This window comes from Carlito syrichta, unplaced genomic scaffold, assembly GCF_000164805.1.
Source record: "Carlito syrichta isolate Samal-C Ts95f unplaced genomic scaffold, Tarsius_syrichta-2.0.1 Scaffold305640, whole genome shotgun sequence".
NCBI lineage: Eukaryota > Metazoa > Chordata > Mammalia > Primates > Tarsiidae > Carlito > Carlito syrichta.
The window spans coordinates 275,285-299,337 of NW_007249736.1; the positions used below are offsets into that span (position 1 = coordinate 275,285).

At 36.0% G+C, this 24,053-nt stretch overlaps 1 pseudogene; it reads left to right on the forward strand.

Moving 5' to 3' along the window:
* The first annotated feature begins 3,325 nt into the window (after window positions 1–3,325).
* On the forward strand, window positions 3,326–4,100 carry LOC103264280 (annotated as a pseudogene).
* Window positions 4,101–24,053: the final 19,953 nt, after the last annotated feature.

Sequence of the window (24,053 nt, forward strand, 5' to 3'; positions counted from 1 at the left end):
GAATGAAGAGACTGATGTTTCTGCAGTTTGAGAATAGAAATACTAGATGCATGAAGGCAGCCTCTCCACTGTATTATAGTAGGAGACCCTCCCCAGTCACGCAGGATCCCTTCACGGCCAGGGAAGTCAAAAAGTTTTTAAATTCTATTATTTGACACTAAAATAACTTCTTTCCTTTAAAACTTTAGACCTATCAGGACCTTGTTTGGCTTGGTTGTTACCACTATTTGTATCACCTCTGAATCAGCCTGTTCTCTAAAGATGTGAAGAGACTACAATGTGAGTTTGCCATGTTCAGCAAGAATGAGCTCAGTTGCATTTCAGATTATCCCCAACTCTTTTCCTGAAAAGAAAACATCTTTTCCAAATCCTCATTTCATAAAAGCCTTATTATTTGCATCGAGCCAAAAGGAAGGCAAGATCATCTGAGTTATTGAAAGATATGGATACTGATTCTATATGGATACTGATTCAGAGAGCACAAAAATGTTCAACTCCCTTGGGTCAGATTGTTTCTCAGCTGAATTCTACCAAATGAACAAGAAAGAGCTGGCACCAATCCTATTGAAAGTATTCCAAGAAGGAAGAAATCCTCCCTTACTCATTCTAGGAAGTCAATAGTATCCTATCGCCTACAAATGGCAAAGACTCAGCAAAGAAAGAAAACCACAGGCCAATTACCCTGATGAACATAGATGCAAAAATTCTCAACAAGGTAACAGCAAATTTTATTCCTAGGATGCAAGCCTGGTTCAACATATGCAAATTAATAAATGTAATCCACCATATAAACATATATAATACCGAGTCACATGATTATACCAATAGACATGGAAAAAGCATTTAATAAAATCCAAAATCCCTTCTTGATAATAGTTCTCAAGCACCTAGGCATTGAAAAAACATTCCTCAACATAATAAGAGCCATCTAGGACAAACCTGCAACCACATCACACTTAGCTGGCAAAAGCTGGAAGTCTCTGTAAAAACTGGAACAAGATAAGGATGTTCACTCTCACCACTCCTATTCAACATATTACTGGAAGTCCTAGCCAAAGCAGTTAGGCAAGAGAGAGAGAAAAAAAAGAAGTATTAAAATGGGAAACGAAGAAGTTAAATTATCTGCACAAATGATATGACTGTATACCTTGAAAACTATATTGATTTTGCTAAACATCTTCAAGCACTGATAAATGACTTCAGTAAAGTCTTGGGATACAAAATTCATGTGCAAAAATCAGTTGTATTTCTATATACTAACAACATGGAGACTGAGGATCAAATAAAAAACACAATGCCTCTCACAATAGCCACACACACACACACACACACACACAAACATACACACACACACACACACAAAATAAAACAACGAATTATAAATCTAACCAAAGAGATGAAGGATATTTACAATTAGAATTACAAAACATTGCTCAAATAAATAAAAAGCAACACACACACACACAAAATAGAACATCCCATCCTCATGAATTGGACAAATCAATCTCATCGAGATGTCCATACTGCCCAAAGCAATCCACAGATTCAGTGAAATCCCTATCAAAATACCAGCAACATTTTTCATAGACCTGGAAAAGACAATACTTAAATTCATATGGAAGTAAAAACAAACTGAATAGCTACAGAAATCCTCAACAAAAAGAACAAACCTGGTGGCATCATCCTCCCAGACTGCAAACTTTACTACAAGCTTACAATAATCAAAACAGCATGGAATGGTATACAAATAGACACACAGAACAATGGAACAGGATAGAGAACTCAGAAATAAAACCATAGATCTACAACCAATCCATCTTTGACACAGCCAACACAAACACTAGGGAGAGGAAACCCTATTTAACGAATGGTGCAGGGAAAACTGGCTAACCACTTGCAGAGGAATGATACCGGGCTCCCATCTATCACCATATACAAAAATTAGCTAAAAACGAGTCAAGGATTTAAATTTGAAACCTCAAAATATAAAAATCTCAGAAGAAAATCTAGGTAACACTCTCTTGGACATTGGCCTAAGCAATAAATCCATGGTTAAGTCCTCAAAAGTAAATGAAGAAAAAACTAAAATTGACAGATGAGAACTTTTTGAGCTAAAAAAATTCTGCACAGCAAAAGAAACCATCAGGAGATTAAACAGACAACCCATAGAATGAGAAAAAATATTTGTAAGCCATGCATCCAACAAAGGCCTAACATCCAGAATCAATAAGAAACTCAAACAAACCGACAGGAAAACAAAACAAAACAAAAACAAACAAACAAAAAACAACCTTATTAAAAAGTGGACAAAAGACGAGAACAGACACTTTTTGAAGACATACAAACAGCCAATAAATACATTAAAAAAATGTTCAGCATCACTAATCAAGAGAAATCAAAACTACAATGAGATACCATCTCATCAGGATTTTATTCTTAAAAAGTCAAAAAACAACAGATGTTAGTGAGGCTGTGGAGAAAAGAAAACATTCGTACATTGTTGGTAGAAGTGTAAGCTAGCTCAACCCCAAAAAGCTGTTTAAATATTTCTTAAAGAACTAAAAGTTACCATTCTATCCAGCAATCCCACTACTGAGAATACACCCAAAGAGACATGAATCATTATACCGAAAAGATACCTGCACTCATGTGTTTATTGCAGTACTATTCACAACAACGAAAATATGGAACCAAACCAACTGTCCCTTTGTGGTGGATTGGATAAAGAAAATGTGGTACACATACACTATGGGATACAATGCAGTCATTAAGAAGAATAAAATCATGACTTTTGCAACAACATGGATGCAACTGGAGTCCATCATATTAAGTGAATTATCACAGAAACAAAAAACTGAATGCCACATGTTCTCAATTGTTAGTGGGCCCACACGAGCACAAGGATGGGAGCAACAGACACTGGGTACTAATAAAGGAGAGAGTGAGGAAGGGGGGATAAGGTATACAAAACCACCCAATGGGATGGTGGGGAAGGACTTGTCAGCAGTCCAAATATCACCTTCATGAAATATACTCATGTAACAAATCCTCACATGTACCCTGTTATTTGAAAACTAAAAAAAAAAATCTAGTTCTCTTGGAATGGCATGGGGGCACTGAGGTGGAGGAATTGGATAGCAACCCTGTTATTTCATTGCAAAGTGTTAGCTCTCAAATGTAGACACACAAAGTTATGAAATAGAAAGATTTGATAAATGTAGTGATTTTTGTAAAGCCATAAGTAGTTCAATTAAAAATATTTCTTGTTAATGCCTAATTTACTTTATAAGCAATTAATAGAGCTTCCTCTTTTCTGACTGGAACCATGGAGGGTGTCGAAGAGAAGAAAAAGAAGGTTCCTGCTGTGCCAGAAACCCTTAAAAAAAGCAAAGGAATTTCTCAGAGCTGAAGATAGAGTGCCTGAGAAAGAAGTTTGCTCCCAAAAATGCTTTGAAAGGCAAGGAGGAAGCATATCTATGAAAAAGCTAAGCTCTATCACAAAGAATATAGGCAGATGTACAGAACTGAGATTTGAATGGCTAGGATGGGAAGAAAAGCTGGCAACTTCTATGTACCTGCAGAATCCAAATTGGCTTTTGTCATCAGGATCAGAAGTATCAATGGTGTGAGCCCAAAGGAACGGAAGGTGTTGCAGCTTCTTCACCTTTGTCAGATCTTCAATGGAACCTTTGATGAGCTCAACAAGGCTTCAGTTAACATGCTGAAGATTGTAGAACTGTACATTACATGGGTGTACCCAAACCTGAAGTCAGTAAATGAACTAATCTACAAGCGTGGTTATGGAAAAATTAATAAGAAGAGAATTGTCTTGACAGATAATGGTTTGATTGCTCAACCTCTTGGTAAATATAGCATCATCTGTATGGAGGATCTGATTCACAAGATCTAAACTTCCTCTAGCCTTTTAAATTATCCTCTCCACTTGGTGGAATGAAGAAAAAGAAGACCTATTTTATGGAAGGTGGGGGTGCTGGCAACAGGGAAGACCAGACCAACAGGTTTATTAGAAGGATGAACTAAGGTGTCTGCCATGATTATTTTTGTTAACTGATGAGTTAATAAACAATGCCTGCTTTCAAATGGAAGGAAAACAAAAACAAAAACAAATAACAACTATATCAAACAATCATCTTTGTAAAAATCTGTTATTGTATTGCTCCGTACTGTTTGTAATCACCATCTATCTGACACTACGGGATAGTCCTTACTGAATAAAAACTCAGAAGTAGAAACCAAACTATAGTTTATTGGTTCCTTATATTCAGATATCTTTGGAAAAACTTTACAGAGTATATTAGAATTTGTACATTGACTACTACATATTTTATTTTTATTTATTTATTTATTTTTTTTGAGTTGGAGTCTCACTCTGTCGCCCAGACTGGAGTGCAGTGGCCGCTCCCGGCCACCGCAGCCTCGACCTGCTGGGCTCCGGCGATCCTTCCGCCTCAGCCTTCCAAGTAGCCAGAATTACAGGCATGCGCTACCACGCCCGACTGATTTTTGGATTTATTGTAGAGATGAGGTCTCGCCTGCCCAGGTGGGTCTCGAACCCGCGGGCTCAGGTAATCCACTCACCTCAGCCTCCCAAGGCGCGGGATTACAGGCTGAGCCACCAAGTCCGGCCATATTTTATTTTTAAATAGAGAAAGAAGACTCCCTTCTAATTTCATTATCTTTTATTTTACTCTTTCTGTGGGAAAAAAATACACTGATTTCTAGACCCTACTATATGCATTTGTATTCAGTATTTTTATATTAAATTAGCAAATTGACACTTAGTCTATAAACATAGTTTTCTAAATGGGTTACTCCAGTTCTACCCTAGTCTCTACTGTAATTTCCTTTCAGATTGCCACTCAGATTTACTTATATTTTAAACAATTTTAAGATAATTTAATAGTTCAGTAAAGAGTAACACTAAATCAATATTCTTTCTTCACTCCAAAAGCAGGAGTCCCTAGATTACTAAATTAATTTTTTAAAATTTGAAAACCAAAACCAGATTACAAAGTCTGTGCTACATTCTGATGGTAAGGGTTTATGTATGTCTGGCACTACTGCACACAGTCTTGATTTTGATCTTCAAAAAGATGCTATGAAAGCAGCAGAGCAGATAAAAGTCTCACTTATAGATGAGCAAACTGAGACTTAGATGGGTTTGAAGACTTGCCTAAGTCACTGTAAATACAAGCATTCAGTGAAAATTAAATCTTACAAGGCTAGGGTTAGGCTGTTAGGGTACTGGTTGATATCATGTAGGACTTTTAAATTGCAAGTTTGAAACATAGTTTTGTAGTCAATTGATATTAACTGGACATTTAATATGAATAAACTGGGGAGCTGGCGCAGGTATATGAATAGCGAAATCACAGAATTTTACGTTTTCAAAGGGTTACTCTGGCTGCTTTTATGAGAATAGACAATAGAGGGTTAAAGATGGAAGCAAAGAGACCATTGGAACACTATTGCAGTAGCTTAGGTGAGAGATGGTAACAATTTAGAGCAGAAAACTAGTAGAAAAAATGAAGAGAAATGATCTTACTCTGAATATATTTTGAAAAGGGGGAAAATGCTAATAAAAGTGGGATATAAAATAAAGATATGAGGGGGGACCCACCAAAAACTGAAATTTACTTATAAAAAATTGTGTATTCTTGCATGTTTAAACTTCAGTCACCTTCAGGTTACTTATTTGATTCAATACACCTATCAACATATTTTTTCCACTGCTCAAAACACTTTTTGGACTCATCAGTTTTGATACCTTTTAGTGAGTGCTTTTACCATTTCACCTCTACCACATTGGCAAAATGTTTCCCTTTGAGGATTACTTTAATCTAAGGAAACAAAAAGAAACAAAAAATAAATCACTCAGGGTGAGATCAGGTGAATAGGGAGAATGGGGCACAGGGTTTATGCCGTTTTTAGTCAAGAACTGCCGAATACTCAGCGTGGTGTGGGCTGGAGCTCTGTCATAATGGAAGAGCTAGTCACCTGTTTACAAGTCAGGATATTTCTTCCACAAATTGTAACACAACCTTCTCAAAGTTTCCAAATAAAAAACTTTGTTTGACCGTTTTTTTCTGGAGAAACAAATTTGAGTGTACTACAGGAGGCCTGCCCTCCAAAAGATAATTCTGTTTATTTTGAGGGGTATCCACTCTCTTATGAAGATTTTTCTCTGCTCTTCACTTTACAGAGAGAACCAAGCACCTTTTCCATTCAAGTGGCAGTCTAGACAGAGCAGAATCATCTTGTGCCAACGACAACTTATTGAAAAGAATACATTATTAACCAACAGCCAGGGAGTGCAATTATAAGGCAAAAACATGGGGTAGCCCTGCAGGGATGGTGAGTAATTCCTGCACAAGAATTAAGTAGACCACCCTATATGTGACCATACGACGCAACAAAGAACTTTTTACATATGCAACCTTAATATGTTTGTGAGATGAAAGAAATGTTAACACAACCAACTTTGACATAGTAGAAAAATAAAATCTATAAACGTCTACACTGTACCCGAGTACAAACATGTATATTAACCCATGATTTTAAATGACAAGAAAATTGCAGAGAATATAATTTAATCAAATATCATTAACATCACAAGTACAGCAGTATTTTACTAGAAGGTAGTTTGTTATATTCAAATTTGATGGCCAAATTCAAATTCAAATTTGATCCAGTGATAATATTGAGACTCATTAAAGGCCTACTATATTCTACTTTGATAGCCAAATAATGAATCTTAGTGTCATCATCAATCAATTCTTATTAAATTTTACCTAAAATCGGCTTCTTGTATACTTATCATAAAAAAAAATTATAAAATTTATTTCTCACTTTTCCCATATCTTGCCCTTCTTTTTTTTTTTTTTACAAAAAAATTCTAATTCATGGAAAAAATGCATTTAACATATATAAAAAGTAAAATGATGAGTTAATATGTTTGCAGAATTAGTGAAAACCCATATTTTCTTCTGTTAAAGAGCATTGTGTGTATATATATATGTTAATGATGACCAAAGCTAATTATTGTCACTGGCATGAACCTGACAACTATTTTGTAGGTCAAATCATCAAACACCTACTACCTCATAGTGTTTTCATCGTTAACGATTTAGTTGCATTGTTGGTAAAATCTGTGTTGAAGTTGCTATGCTTTAAAAAGTATTGTGTGTTGTATTAGAACAAGCATTACAAACAATGTGTTGTTAATACCCTCGGTCTCTTTCCAAAACTAAGCATAAAGAGTCCTCTATAGCATCTCTTCATGTAGTGTGCTCTTGAAAATGCACACAAAGTAAAAGTACACATTGCTTTGTCTCACTTCAGATCTCTGAGGAGAGACCGAGCAGGAAATTTGCATTTTTAATAAGCTTCCCAAGGTCACTTTAATGTATACTCCAGTTTAAAAGCCACTTGTGACAGCCAATATAACTGAATTTATTTACAAATTCAGTATATGCAAAATAAAGAAAAAGAAAGCCAAATGGAGAATGGGATGACAGGTTGTGCTTCACACCCTTAAATGTTAGTGGGAAAAGAAGGGCACAAATTATGATAGAAGTGGGCAGAAAGCCAAGCTCATTAAAATTCTGACTGGCTCCCTGCCTGATTTCCCAGTGACCTGGTCATATTTTAAGCAATTCATCAATCAAGAATAAATATTTAGTGAGAATGTGTGGCATGCTCAAGGTGTGGTGTGATTTCTCCTGGTCCCTGGGCATATGGACATATGTTATATTTGCATGATTGATTGTGCATGATCTCTCAGTATTTCTCCACTCTGTTGGCAGGACAAAACCACTACTATACCCAAATTGCCCTCAACAGGCTACTTATAAAGGGGATAGGGCGGGGGGAAACAACTAAACAAGTGAGTCAGGCTTACATGTTAGGCGAATCCAATAGGATCGTGTTGAATGCAGCTGAGGCTTCAAAAGAGTTTGGGGATGGACACAGAACCTGAGTTTTCAAAGTATTCTGAGTAGTTTTATCACATTGGCTAAACGGCTTATTTAAAACTATATCAATTTTTAAAAATATTTTCTTTATAGACTAGATGAAGTTTAAAAAGCAAAGAATTTGGAATGGAATATGTGTTGAGTTAGACTGAACTCTGACATGTCTTCTCTAAAACGTGGACAATAACGGGTACTTACGGGACTGCTCAGACTCTGAGAAACAAATGAGTTATTGTATCAAATGATAGGAACATCTTGACATTGCAAAGTGCTATACAAATATTATTTTAAAAAGTCAACAGTTCATTTCAGGTAGGACTAAAGTTGAAAGCTTGTAACTTTTTCACAACGGTTTTGATAACATGCTCTGTGAAAAATGTTGGGAGGCTTTTTTGCTCAAGGTGTAGAAATTTCCTCAGGAGAGGTATAGAGCTAAGATCCAACTAGGGTATTTTCTACAAACAGCTGACAAGTAGGTGCTGAAAACATCTTGTGGCATCTCACCACCCTTGACTACAGTATGTCCATAGCCATTTATTGTAGTGATTTCATCCATCATGCCTGGTTTGTTCTCTTTGTTTTGTTCCTTATCTATTATTCTCATGAGGCACAGGGCTGAAGAATTTACCCACAACAACGTATGCAATCTTCACAGCACTGTCTGAGAAACACTCTAACCTGGTCTCATTTTCATATATGAAGAATATGAACTCCAGTAATAAGATGTAACTTGTTCATGGTTATATAGAAAGTAAAATATAAAGCCAGATTTAAAATGAGACTTAACTCCAGAACTCATACTGTGAAATACCTCATTTTAATTCCTCCTAGGGTCTTAAATTATTTTGAGTGACGTATATTAAAAGATGTGTCAATTATACTTTGAGTTTACATTTTCATAAGTTTCAAATATATTCAAATTTTTGTACTGAAATATTTTAACAATTTGAATTGAATTTCTTTTAAGTTTTTATTTTAAAGATGTGGGGTACAATTCAGGGTTAGGTATACAAAAATGGTCATTATACAGGTAAAGTTTGGGCCTCACTTTGGTCCCCACTTTGCCTGGTGTGAGATCAGGTACCCTTGTTATGAAATGTGCCCCCCACCCCGCCATGTCCCTCCTCTAGCAATTTCCCACTGCCAATCTCTTTCTTACAGTGTTACGATAATTTTTTAGGGTCTGCTATGAGTGAGAACATTTGGTACTCAGTTCTTACATACTGAATTCTAAGCTCTGGAAATGATTCTTAGAAAAAAGTTATTTAATAAAGAATGAATGGATGAATGTTACACTTTACATTTAATAATTTTGACATTTTTAACACTTTTAAAGATATTGATAATATGTCCACATCTATTTACAGGATTAAACACCTTAGAGTTTAACCTTTCCTCTGACCCTTATTTCTGCTCCCCAGATTGAAAAGATAATGTTGTGAGAAATTTACTTGACTGGCAAATTGAGAGATTCTAGTGATCCATGATGAAAGGAAACAAAAACAAATACAGGTGAGGAGAAACAGAAAAACACTTGGATGAACCTGGCCAGCCACAGATAGAATCCAAGGATGGGTAGGTCAGAGGTAGGCCTAGCCTCTTAGATATTGGCATGCACTCCCAGCCTTTTGAATCTCTGTCATTCCTTCATTGTCAGCAGGTAGAATGGCTAAGCGTGTTCCAGTGTGCTGGAAAATAATAATATCATTGTCTAAATAAATCACAGCAAGGCGGGAATCTGCCTGGAGAAGGGGGCATACCTCATCAACAAGGATACCTACATAATGAATATTTGCATACCTAACCCTGAATTGTATCCCACATCTTTAAAATTAAAAAAAAAAAATCACAGCAAATATTCTAAGCAATCATTTTACAATGTAGGAGTTCACTTGAGTCCTAGCTGAATGAGTCTTTCTGGTATTTACTTATTGAATGACTCTAAGAAAAATACTTCAGTTATCTATACCTCAGTTTCCTCATGAGTAAAATGGGGGATCATAATAATATCAATTTTCTTATGTTGTTGAAGAGTGTAAGTGAAGTAATATATGCAAAATATGTAAGTAGAAAGATGCCTGGCCTGTAGTGAGTACTCAATATTGCTATTTTTTTTTAATTACCTATGTTTTGTTTATTCTAGTTCTGGTCATAATATATGAAAAGAGGAACCTGAGACAATGCTTGATATGAAGATAGTGCTCAGCAAATGTTCACTGAATTAATTTTCTTCCCATGGGATTACTTAACTATTCATAAAAATACAAATTTATCTGTCTCACAAGCAATCCATGCCATAAGAAAGGATTCACATATAATCCTGTCCTTATGGGATTCTGTTAGAAATGTTTCCTTGGCTAAAGTCAAAACTAAAACTGACTATTATATATTCTCGGGAAAAGACCATATCTGATGATTTCTAAGATATATGAATCTTAAGATTTTCAATAAAAGAACTCTGATGAGAAGAAGAGATTTGGCTCTGTGCTGCTCTCTTCTAAAAGAATTCTGAGCTACTTGCCTGACAAATCATTACTAACAGAAGTGCTTGGTTTAGACGTGATTTGTTGTCGTTAATAGGACTGTCTTTCAAAAAGTCTTATGGATTTTAAACCATCAAATCAAGTTCAAGAAAACTGCTTTTAGTAGTACTTTTCCTTTCTCTCTCTCTCTCTTTCCTTCTTTCTCTCTGTCATCTCTCTCTCTCTCTCATAATTTTTAGCCTTCTACATTACTTTGTTGAGGGGCACAAAAACTAAAAGTCTCTAAGAAATAAGAGTGGAAACAAAATTGGCCTTATAATAATCACTCCAGCTTTCCAGAAGTTTAGTCAAAAATAATACGTTTGGAGTGGTCCCTACCCCAAACTCCAAACCTTGAGAATTGCACCCAGCATTTCTCTTTGTTATATAAATATCCTCCTCCTCTACCTGAAAGAAACAGCTTGAGTTTACTTGAATCCACCAGCTCTCCTCTAAGTGCTAAGAAATGGCGCAAAGCTTGCATATGCTCTGTACCATTCAGTAGAGCTGCGAACACTGACAGGTTTCCCATTCCCCTCCTTCAGTTACTGGCAGAGTTGCTGCTGCCACGGTCTGTTGCTGTTTCACAAGTAATTCTTACACTCTTTTTTTTTTTTTTCCAAGAAGGCACTACATTTCATGAAAGAAGCCTGGTCTGGCAGCCAGGAACAAGAAAATAAAAGAAGAAAATATCAGTGTTCCAGTTTTATTGGAAATGAACTAATAAGAACAGAGGTAGAGCAGTAGTGGTGGTAAGCATTTTCAAGTCCAAGGTGGAGCTATGAACCTTTTGTTATCTAATTTACAAGCCCTTGCCCAAGGCCTTATCTCATATCCCAGGTTAGGATATTAGATGAGGTGATCTTCTGAGTCTTTTTTTCCTTTCGAAAGTAACACCTACTTAGAAATTAAACAGAACATTGAAGTTTTCAGGGAGAAAACAAGTTTGATGCATCCAGAGTCCCACATGGAATTTGCTAGACAGAGCAGTATGTCAAAAATGTAGCCAAATAACTTTATTTTATCAAGAATAAAACTAAAATACAAAAAGGTTAACTATGACTGACCCAGGATTAGAATTTAGATGATCTTATTTTCAATACAATGTTCTTTTCGTAAAACCTCATCAAAATTTCCAGTTTTCAACAGAGGGATAGGATCGCCATGCTGTTTTTGGAGGGAATTTAAGATTAAAAAGCAAAAATAAAAAATATATATTTCAGAAGTCACTGTAATCAGTTTGTATTGACTTTCTGATTTTCCATTTGAGGAATTCATCTTGTATTCTTAAGACATCCAACTTGACTGTACTGGCTTTTGTGGGCTGGCTTATTTCACTCTATAAAAGAATACCTGTTTCAGAGAGGGTAGAGTATAAATGTCCAACTTCACAGGTTACATGTATATGTCTCTTAAGAGACAGTCAGATAAGCTTTACCTCTGGATAGTATTTTAGGTAAAGGTAAACAGAAAATAATTATATTTTGAAATATAGATTTCCTGTTATTTTACCTTCAAATTTCAAGAACCTATTCAATATATTTACTTACATAATATTATTTCACAATATATTCACTTCTACAATTTCAACTCAAATATATGTGTGTGCATATATATATATATATATATATATATATATATATATATATAAATTTATTTTAGTACCTCGAATTGAGGAAATTTAGGATGGAATTTTCCTTCTGAACTCTTATTCTGGGAATCTAGGCTGAACCAAAATTCCTAATATGAATGGAATCACTGGAGATAATTATTATGGTCTCCCAGGGAATTCAAGATATCCTTGTCCAACTTTTTTCATGTGTACATAATAAAGTCTAGATGTAAATGCACTATTTATAAACTGTACTCAATGTAGACCTATAGATTATAAATCATTAATAGGTAGGGCATTTTTATCCTTAGCTGTGTATATATGAAGAATGAAAATGGATAAATAATTGGAATAGATCTGGTTAAGAGTAAAGAGGTAACAGGTGGAAGGGAGATAAAGCCAAATAAATTAAGAAATTGTCAAATAAAGATTAATACTCAAACTTATTTTTATTCTGTCAGCAAGAGTTAAGCCATTCCCTGGGCTGCACCTGCCTTATTAGGTCAAGTAATAATGCAGTAACACAGGGGTCCCCAATCCCTGAGCCATGTACTGATAGCAGTCCAGGACCTGTTAGGAACTGGGCCACACAGCAGGAGGTGAGTGGAGTGGGTGAGCAGAGGTCCTGGATTCTGTCAGATCAGTGGGGGCATTATATTTTCTTAGGAGCATAGACCCTATTGTGAATTGTGAAAGTAAAGGATCTGGATTGCACGCTCTTTTTGAGAATTGAATGCCTGATGATTCCTCACCCCCTCCTGTGGAAAAATTTTTTTTCATGAAGCCAGTCTGTGATGCCAAAACGTTTGGGGACTGATGCTATAGCAAAAAGCACCAAAGTCTCAGTAACTCACAAAAATGAAAGTATGATTCACCCTTAAATTTTATGGCTATCATAAATTGTCTTTGACTTTGTTTCTTGTGATCTTCCTCTTACCCTGGCATTCAGGCTTACAGAGGAGCCCTTAACTAGGACATTACCAGTTTGAATACAGACTCTACAAAAATAGCTGGAAAAGTCACTAAGTAAACAAACTGCTACAGCCTACAGCAAACAACAAGCCTGAAGATGAGGGAAAATATTTCTAGTTACCATATTATATTATTCAAATATACAGTTTTCAACAAAAAAAATGATGACGTATGCAAAGAAACAAGAAGTCATGGCCCATTCTTAGATGAAATTCACAGAAACACTGGCATGGAATTCACAAGGCAAAGCTTTAAATTAATGATCTTTAATAAACTGAAAAAAAAAACCAGACATAGAACTAATGCAAACCAATAAAACAATGTAGAAACAAGCAGAGAATACTAATTAATATTAAAAGATACAAAATTATAAGAAAAGAACCAAATTCTGAAGCTGAAAATTATGATAAATGAAATTAGATTAACAGCTCATAGAAGATTTGAGTAAAAAGAAGAAATTAATGAACTTGAAGATAAGTTGATTGCAATTATACAGTTTGAGGAGGAGAAAGAAAAAATAATTAGAAAATGAGCAGAAACAATCCCATTCACAGTAGCCACACACAAAAAAGAAAAGAAAAAGAAAAGAGAAGAAATACCTTGGCATCCATCCACCTAACTAGAGATGCAAAAGATCTTTGCAATGAGAATTAAAGGGCACTGTTAAAAGAAATCATGAATAATACAAACAAATTGAAAAACATCCTGTGCTCATGGACTGGAAGAATCAATATTGCCAAAATGCTCATCCTACCCTAGACAATCTACAGATACAGTGCAATCCCTATCAAATTGCCAACATCATTTTTCATAGACCTGGAAAAGGCAATACAGAAGTTATATGGAAGCAAAAAAAGAGTGCAAATAGTGAAAACAGTCCTCAGCAAAACACATAAAGCTGGAGTTACTACACTTTAAGACTTTAAACTATATTACAAGGCTACAGTAATCAAGTTGGCATGGTATTGGTACAGGAAAAAGCACACAGATCAATGCAACAGGACAGAGAATCCAGAAATAAATACTTGGTACTTCAACCAACTAATCTTTAACAAAACCATCAATAACAAACATTGGGGAAAAGAAATCATATAGCAAATGGTGAGGGAAAACTGGCTAGCCATATGTAGAAAAATGAAACTGGACCTCCTACCTATCACCATATACAAAAAACAACTCAACAAGGATTAAGGAGTTAAACATAAACCTCAAATTATAAGAATCTTATTAAAAAAAAGTAGGGAATACTCTTCTGGGTGTTGGAGTAAACAATGAGTTCATGATCATGTCCTCAAAAGCAGTTGCAACAAAAACTAAGATCGATAGATGGGACCTTATCAAACTGAAAAGATTTTAACAGTAAAAGAAACCATCAAAATAGTGAAGAGACAATCCACAGAATGGGAAGAAGTATTTACAAGATAAGCATTGAACAAAGGCCTAACATTCAGGAGCTATAAGAAACACAAATTAATTAAAGGAAAAAAAGCAAAGAACCCCATTAAAAAGCGGAAAAGGAACATAAACAGACACTTTTCAAAGGAGGGCTTACAAGCAACCAATAAACACATGAAAAATGCTTAGTCTCACTAATCATCAGAGAAATGCAAATTAAAACCTCAATGAGATACCTCCTAACATTGGTAAAGATGGCTATCATTAATAAGTCAAAAGCAACAGGTCTGGCACAGCTGCGGAGAAGAGGGGACACTTCTATACTGTTGGTGGGAACATAAACTAGTTCAACCTCTATGGAAAGTAGTACAATGATTCCTCAAAGAATTAAAAATCAAGATTCTGTATGATCCAACAATTCTCCACTGGTAATAAACCCAAAGGAACATAATCAAGCAAAAAGTCACCATACACATGTTCATTGCAGAACTATTCATAGTAACAAAAACATAAAACCATCCCAGATGCCCATCAAAAGTAGACTGAATAAAGAAAACGAGGTACATATATATAATGGAATATTAAGCAGTCATAAAGAAGAATAAAATCATGGTTTTCACAATAACTTGGATGCAGCTGGATACCATCAACTAAATGGTCTATTGCCACTATTGCAAAAACAAAGAACTGAATATGGCATGTTCTCACTTATAAGTGGGCACTGAACACAAGTCACACTAGCACAAGGGTGAGATTGGCAGATGCTAGGCAGTGCTATGGGAGGGAAACAGGGGGCATTTGACAACATACAGGGTACCTGATCTGCTATCAAGATAGAGAGGGCCAGTTGGAAGGCCAAATTTTATCTGCATGCAACCTACTTATGCAGTTAATCCCAACTTGTACCTAACAATTCTAAAAAAGAGAGAGAGAAATGAACAGGACCTATGAAGTCTGAAGGACACCATCAATTATATAAACTACACATAGTAGGTATCTAAAAGAGGGGGAAAAGAGAAAACAAAATTTAAAAAGTTGAAGAAAAAAATGGCCAAAAACTTTTGAAATCTGATGAAACTAATAAATCTACATATCCAAAAAACTCAATAAACTCAACGGATAAACTAAGAAAAATCTGCATTAAGGCACATGATCAAATTGCCAAAAGACAAAGACCAAGATGAATTCTTGGACACAGCATGAGAGGAGCAACTCCTCTATTAAAGAGTCCTTAATAATATTAACAGCCGATTCTCAACAAAAACAATGGAGGCCAGAATAGAATGGGTTAGCATTTTTAAATTGCTGAAGGAAAAACACTGCCAACCAAGACTTTATACTAACAATACTATAATTTAAAAATAAAGACAATATTAAGATTTTTCTTTTTAAAATTTTTAAATTTTAAATATATGGGGTACAATTCAAGGTTAGGTATACAAATGTTCATTATTCAGGTACAGTTGTTAATGAGGTGTGCCCCCAGCCCAGCAGTTTCCCACTACTGCCAATTCCTTTCTTATAGTATTGCGATAGTTTTTCAAGTTCCACTTATGAGTGAGAACATATGATATTCAGTTCTTTGCTTCTGTGATCATTCAGTATTACAGCCTCTAAGTCCATCCAAGTGACTGCCAAGTTCATAATTTTGTCCTTCTTTATGGCTGCATAATATTCCATTGTATATATGTACCACATTTTTTATCCAGCCTCTTTCTGTAGACAGCACAGCTGGTACCATGTTTTTGCTATTGTAAATGATGCTGCAATAAACATGCATGTGCAGGTCTCTTTTTCATAGAGTGATGAGTTCCTCTGGAAATATTGCCAGTAGGGAAATTACAGGGTCATATGGGAGGTCAATTTTTAGAGTTTTTGGAATTGCCACACTGTTTTCCACAAAGACTGTACTAGATTACGTTCTCACTAGCAGTGTAGAAGCGTTGCCTTTTTGTTGCATCCTTCTAGCATCTGTTGTTTTTTGTTATTGATGATGGCCATCCTGACAGAGTTAGGTGGTATCTCAGTGTGATTTTAATTTGCATTTCTTTGATGACTAATGAGACTGAGCATTTTTTCATGTATCTGTTGGCTGCTTGTATATTTTCTTTTGAGAAGTGTCTATTCATATATTTTGCCCACTTTGTAATGGGGATATATATTTTTCTTTTTGGCACATTTGAGTCTCTTATAGATTCTAGATGTTAGGCCTTTGTCAGATATACAGTAGGCAAATATTTTTTCCCAGTCTGTAGGTTGTCTCCTTGCCGGAGACCAACTCCAGCCAGGTTCAGGGTACCCCAAAGGTGGAGATGGCATCGGTGATTGGGGGGAAGAAGAAAGAGAGAAAGAGAGAGAGAGAAAGAAAGAGACTGGACTCCAGTCTAGTGAGAAGCGATGTGTGTTATTGGGAATTACAATGGGTCTTTTATACAGAAAGTCAGATGTGGGAGGGGTGTCTCCCACCCACCAGAAACCTTAATCCATGAAAACTTAATCAATGATTGCCTTTAAGCCCTTTTCATATGATAATCTTAAAATCCCATAACAAAGGATAACCTAATCTGTGACTGACATATTCTATAAACCTTTTTCATCCTAAGCTGATAGATTTATGCCAAGTTATACAATTCTATAGAAGCTTAAGTATTTACTTTACAAATGAAAGTGGCCGTCCCAGAATGTTCGGAATGTGGCCCAGTCCAAAATTCACAGTGGGCTACCTGCAAGTAACCCAGCTGCATTCTTTCAACAAAATGGCTGTCTTCTAAAACTATATTCTACAATTTACACCTTCAATAAGTCCTAAGATCATGACCCAGAAGCCTGTGACCAATACTAAGGCTCTTAGATGTGACACGAGCTTGAATTACAAGTTGTGTGAAAGCCAAAACTGCAGTTTGTGGAAGAATGGGAGCAATGAGCTTCTAAAGTTAGCTTATGTTCGTCCCGATCTCAGAGTTTCTATATTTTGAGCTCACAGGAGCTTAATCTGGTTAGTGCTGAGTAGAAAGGGGCAGGAAATGGGGTCAATAGCTCCCGAATGCATCCTAGTGGTCTCGGAGTCAACGGCCCTTCCTGATCCCTAACGCTCCGTGGGCCTCCATGGCCAGCTCCCAACATATCCTCACTCTCTCAGTGGTTTCTTTGGCTTTGCAGAAGCTTGTCAGTTTGATGAGGTCTCACTTGTCTGTCTTATCTCTTATGACATGGGCACTTGGGGTTTTTATCAGGAATTGGTTGCCAGTTCCAATTTCTATAAGGGTGTCTCCTGCATTTTCTATGGTTCTTATAGTTTGAGGTTTTGCACTTAGGTCTTTAATCCATTTAAAGTGTACGATGATAGGTAGGGGTCTTGTTTTAATCTTCTGCATGTGGTCAGTCAGTTTTCCCAGCACCATTTACTGAATAGGTTCTCCTCTTCCCAGTGGTTGATGGTGGAGGTTTTGTTGAAGATGAGTTGGCTGAGAAATTAAGGTTATGCTTCTGAAATCTCTATCCTGTTACATTGGTCTATATGCCTGTTCTTGCACCAATACAAGGCTGTTTGATTATTGTAGCATTATAATAAAACTTAAAGTCTGGAAATGTGACGCCTTCTGTTTTTTTTTTTTTTTTAACTAAGGATTATTTTGGCTATTCGTGGTCCTTTATGTTTCCATATGAATTCCTGTATTGTCATTTCTAGGTCTGTGAAGAATGCTGTTGGTAATTTAGTGGGTATTGCCTTAAATCTGTAGATTGCCTTGGGCAGTATGGACATTGTAACAATGGGTCTTTCAGCCCTTGAGCATGGAATATTTTTCCATTTGTGTCACCTTTGATTTCTTAGAGCAGTGTTTTGTGGTTTTTGTTGTAAAAGTCTTTGACTTTTCTCATTAGGAAGATACCAATAGTGTGTGACTATTGGGAATGCGATTGTGTGGGTTTCTGTTTGTTCATTGGTATATAGGAGTGTAACTGTCTTTTGCACATTTATTTTTTACTGTGAGACTTTGCTAGAGCCTTTTATCAGTGCAAAGTGGTTTTTGATAGATTCTCTTGGGTAGTGGAGGTATAGTATCATGTTGTCTGCAAAGAGGGATAACTTCCTCTTTTCCTATCTGGACACCTGGTTTCTTTCTCTTGTCTAATTGCTCTAGCTAGGAATTCCAATACTGTGTTGAACAGGAGGGGTAACAGTGGACATTATTGTCTTGTTTCAGTTTTCAGGGGAAATGTTTCCAATTTCTGTCTGTTTAGCAGTATGTTGGCTGTGGGTTTCTCAAAGATGGCTCTTACTATTTTGAGGTATATTCCATCTATGCCTAGATATTCAAGGGTTTTCATAAAAAAGGTTTGCTAGATTTTGTTGAAAGTTTTTTCTGTCTAATGATATAATGATGTGGTTTTTATCTTTACATATGTTGATTATTTAATAACTTTTATGGTCTTGTGGATGTGAACCAGCCCTACATGCAGGGGATGAAGCTTACTTGATCAAGGTGGATGATTTTTGAGATGTGTTATTGGATTCTTTTTGCTAGAATCTTGTTGAGAATTTTGGCATCTATGTTCATCAAGGATATCGGCCTGTAGTTTTATTCTTTGTTGGATCTTTATCCAGTTTGGGTATCAATGTGATGTTAGCTTCATAAAATGATTTGGGGAAAGTTCCATCTTTCTCAATTGCCTGGAATACTTTCAATAGGATTGGTATCAGATCCTCTTTGTATGTTTTGTAGAATTCTGCTGGAAAGCCATCTGCTCCAGGGATTTCTTTGTAGATAGTTTCCTTATGATACAATCATTTTTCTGGATTGTTACTGGTCTATTTGGGGTCTTGATTTCTTCTTATTTCAACCTGGGAAGGTTGTGTGATGTTATAAAGTCCTCCATTTTATTTAGGTTTTTGAGTTTGTTTCCATAGAGTTGTACAAAGTTATTACTGAAAATCTTTTGTATTTCTTTGGACCACTTGTTACTTGATCTTTTGCATTTCTGATTGTGTTTACTTGAATTTTTCCCTCTCTTTTTCTTGATCAAACTAGAAAGGGGTCCATAAATCTTGTTTACCCTTTCAAAAAACCAGTTTTTGGTTTCATTGATTTTTTTGTATTATATTTATACCTTCTATGTTCCTTTATTTTGGTGATCTGGATTCTTTTGCTGAACTTTAGGTTTTGGTGGTTTTGCTTTTCTAGCTTCCTTAGGTGATTTTTCAGGCTAGTAACCTGTGATCTTTCCATTTCCTTCATGTGTATTTGTAAAGATATAAATCCCCTCTTAGGATTAATTTTATGACATTCCAGAGGTTTTGATAAGATGCTTCTTTGTTTCCATTTGTTTCCAGATATCTTTTCATCTCTGTTTTGATCTCCATGTTTAACCAGAAGTTGATTAGCATCATGGTGTTTAATGTCCATGTCTTTGTGGGTTCGGGGTGAACTTTACTGGTGTCCATATTTATTTTGATTCCACTGTAATCTGAGAATGTGCATGGCATTATTTCAGTCTTATGGAATTTCCTTATGCCTGGTTTATGGCCAAGGATGTGGTCAATCTCAGTGTATGTTCCATGTGGTGATGAGTAGAATGTATATTCTGTGGTTATTGAGTGGTATGTTCTCTTGGTATCAATTAAGTCCATTTGATCAAGCATCACTTTGAAGTTTCAGTTTGCCTTGTTGACTTTTTGTCTTGATGAACTATTTCAGATTGTTAGTGGGGTATTTAAGTCCCCAGCTATGATAGTGTTAGTCAATATCTTTTTTTTGTTTATGTGGAAGCTGCTTTATGAAAGTTGGTGCTCCTATATTGAATTATTGGATGCATATATATGTTTAGGATGAATTTTTCTTTTCTTTTCTTTTCTTTTTTTTTAGAAAACAGGATTTATTGAGAGGCTAGAAAAACTCCCACAGTGAGAGGAGACCCAAAGGGGTTGCCCTCAATATTTCTTGTTGATGGATTGAACCTTTTGTCATTATGCAGTGACCTTCTGTATCTTTGTAAATTTTTGATAGTTTAAAGGGTATTTTGTCAGATATAAAGATCATAACTCCTGATTTCTTTTGTGTTCTATTCACCTGAAATTTTGTTTCCCATCCTCTTACTTTGAGTCTGTCAATGTTCTTTCTGGTGAGATGAGTCTCTTGGAGACAATATATTGTTGCTTCATGATATTTTTTATCCATTTTTCATTCTATGTCTTTTCAGTGATGCATTTAATCCATTCACATTCAGACTAATTAAAGAGAAGTGAGAATTTATCTCTATCATGAAGCTCTTAAAGAGTTTGTTTTTGTTACTACTGTTTATTTGTTTATTTGTTTGTTGCATTTCCTTTGATTTTGGGGTTGATACATGAGGATTTTCAAACTTTTTTCTGCATTCTTGGGAAAGTTTGCCATTTTTTTTCCCCCTATCTACTGTGTTTAACATTTTAAGTGTTTCTTTTAGAGCTCATCTGTAGGCAAAGTTAACTCAGAAATTGACTGTCTGGGAAGGATTTTAATTCTCCATCCCTGATGAAACTTAGCTTAACTAGGTTGATAATGCTTGGTTGAAATAGTTTATCTTTAAAAACTGAAGATTGGACTCCAAGCTCTCCTAGTCTGAAGTGTTTTTGGAAATAAGTCTGCTGCTATTCTAACTGGTCTTCCCCAGTAGGTAGTTTGACCTATCTCTCTTGCTGCCCTTAGGATATTTTGTTTTATATCTCTTTTGTGTAGTCAAATTACTGTGTGTCTAGGAGTCATTCTGGGGCATCTTCATTGTTTGAGTTCTGAAGTCTGTATTCTTAGTGGCTGACCTCCCAGAGATCTGTGTGAGACTCATATTCTTCCTTTTATTTTTCTTCAGTTGTGTAGGTTTTCCTCTTCCTTTTTTAAACCTCTTCTTTAATTCTGTTGTTCAGTGATAGAAGAGATAGCTTTTATTTCTGTTTGCTCAATCTCCTATTCTTCCTTATGTAGATCTTCTGGTTTTGTTCAATTCTGAAGCTAGACTGGGGTGGGTGCCTGTGTTTTTTGCAGTTTTGAGATTTAATTAAGGGGGGAAGCTATGATTTAGTATCTATCTGCAGATGCCAGTATCCCCTGACAGATGTGTGGGCCCCCTGAAACCCACTTCCCACTGCCTTACAATCTGTCCATGCAGTGGGGGTTTCTGCTTGCTTCTGAAAGCAAAATGAGATTAAAAAAGGGAAAAGAATGGAAAAAGGAAGGAGGAAGGTGAAAGGAAGGTGGAGAGAGAGAAGAAGAAGAAGAAGAAGAAGAATAGGGGATACAGGCATGCCAACTAACTAATAAACTGAGAAACAAACAAAGACAGAAAAAAACAAAAAAGACAAAACATACAGACAATCATAAAAACAACCCCCCACCCCACCTCTTTGGTGTACTCCCTCCAAAATACCCATACACAAACAGAAAATCTAAAAAAAAAAAAAAGACTACATTAAAATAACAGAAACAAAGCAAGTACAAAAGTCTAAACAAAAACAGAAAGAAAGAAAGAAAAAGATAAAATAGCAAAAAAAAAAAAAAGAAGAAGAAGAAGAAGAAAGAAAGAAAAGAAAAGAAAAAAAAAAAGAAAAAGAAAAAACCTCACTCACTCTTTGGTCATTTCTGTAATTCTAGTTTCCTTTTAGCTACTGCCTCCACCTCTGTAAGTGGATCTGGTTTATAGCCCCTCCCCTCTGCTCTCAGTGCTGGCTGATAGGGTTGCTCTCAGTGTGAGTCAGATGCCCCAGGGACTACTGTGGGAGAAGGATGGATCCGATCTGGATTCCGTCTACTCACTGCTGCTGCTGTCAAGTCTCCCTCTCAGATATAATGTGTCTGTGCCTATTCCAGCATGGGGAAGGGATGTCTGTGTTTCAGAGTCCAATGAGCGAATAGCCTCTGGGCCCTAAGTTGGAGGTTAGGTAGATCTGGGTGGGGCAATGCAGGTCTCTGCCTGGTCCTGAGACTGAGAAGATGGTGCCCCTTGGCATCTTACCACTGGTGTTGGAGCTTTTTTCCATATTTCCACAACCTGCATTTTCCACAGTTCCTTTTGCTCATGTCCATTCTGCTGCTGCAAGTGATAGCATGGGCCAGGTGCCAGGTGGTGACAGGCAGTTGCTCTCTGCAGTCTCCTATCAAGAGAGTCCCTAGAATGGTAGATGATCCTGCATGCCCAGGTCTCCAATCTCAGGATGGTGGTGGGTTGCAGTCACCTCCAGAGGAATGCCCTGGGTGTATGCACTGGATTCTCCTGTCAGACAGACTATCACCTACCCATTGGCACACACACACTCATGCAAAGAGCCTTTATGAACATTCACTTTTACAGAGACTCTCAGGTCTGGCCTAAAACACTTCAGTTGAATTAATGAATGAATGAATCTATGAATAGATGAAGGAATGAAAAGAGAGACTATATTAGCAAACACCAAAATATTACCTCTTGCTATCACTCAGAGGTTTATGAATGATTTGCTTTTTTTCTATCTATTTACATTTTTCTAGGTTTTACTTTCTAAAAATATATAATTTTTATAATGACAGTTGCTTAATCACAACAAAAGTCTTTCAAAAAGAATAGGATAATTTTTTTTAATTTAGTGAGAAAGCAGGCTTTATTGAGAGGACAGAGAATCTCCCACAGTGGAAGAGGATCTGAAGGGGGTGCATAAATAAGATAATTTTTAAATTGGGGATCTACAGAAATGAATTCCTTCTAATTCTAGTTTTCAATTATCTTTATTTATTTTTAAGTGACTTATCCTGGGTCATCATTTTATCAGAGAATAATACAAGTCAGCTACTACCAAGTCCTGGGGAAAGTCATTGGAAATGATTTTGTTAGAACATTACTAAAAATGTCTTCATGTTCCAAATATGACCCGACATTGGCACAACAGTATCACTGAAAGTTTGTAGTTTACCTTAGGGTAACTCTTGGTATTGTACATTCTATGAGTTTGGAGAAGTGTATAGTTATATGTAGCCACCATTATTATGCCTTACAGAGTAGTTCACTATCCTAAAATCCTGTGTACTCCACCTATTCATTCTGCTGCTAAGTCATATGGTAAGAATATGAATAGTTTTGTAAGAAATTGCTAAAGTGGCTGTGCTATTTTGCATAACCAGCAGTGAGAGTTTCTCTTGTTGCTTCACATTTTAATCAAGATTTGGTTTTGTCAATACTCCAGATTTTGGCTATTCTAAAAGGTTTATAGTGGTATCTCATTTCTCAGGAAATTGTTTGTTAATTTTCCTGATGACATATGATGTGGAGCATCTCTTCAGATGCTTATTGATCACCTGCTTACCTTTCTTGGTGAGATGTCTCTTAAAGACTTTATCTTATTTTTTAATTAGGTTGTTTATTTTCTTACTGTTGAATTTTAGGAGTTCTTTGTACATTTTGGATAATGGTCCTTAACCCCATGTGTCCTTTGCAAATATTTTTCTCCCAGTATGTAGCTTCTGTTTTTATTCTTCAGAAGTGTCTTCTGTAGTGCTGAAGTTTTTAATTTTAATAAAGTCCAATTTATCAATTCTTTTGTTTGTGGATTATGTCTTT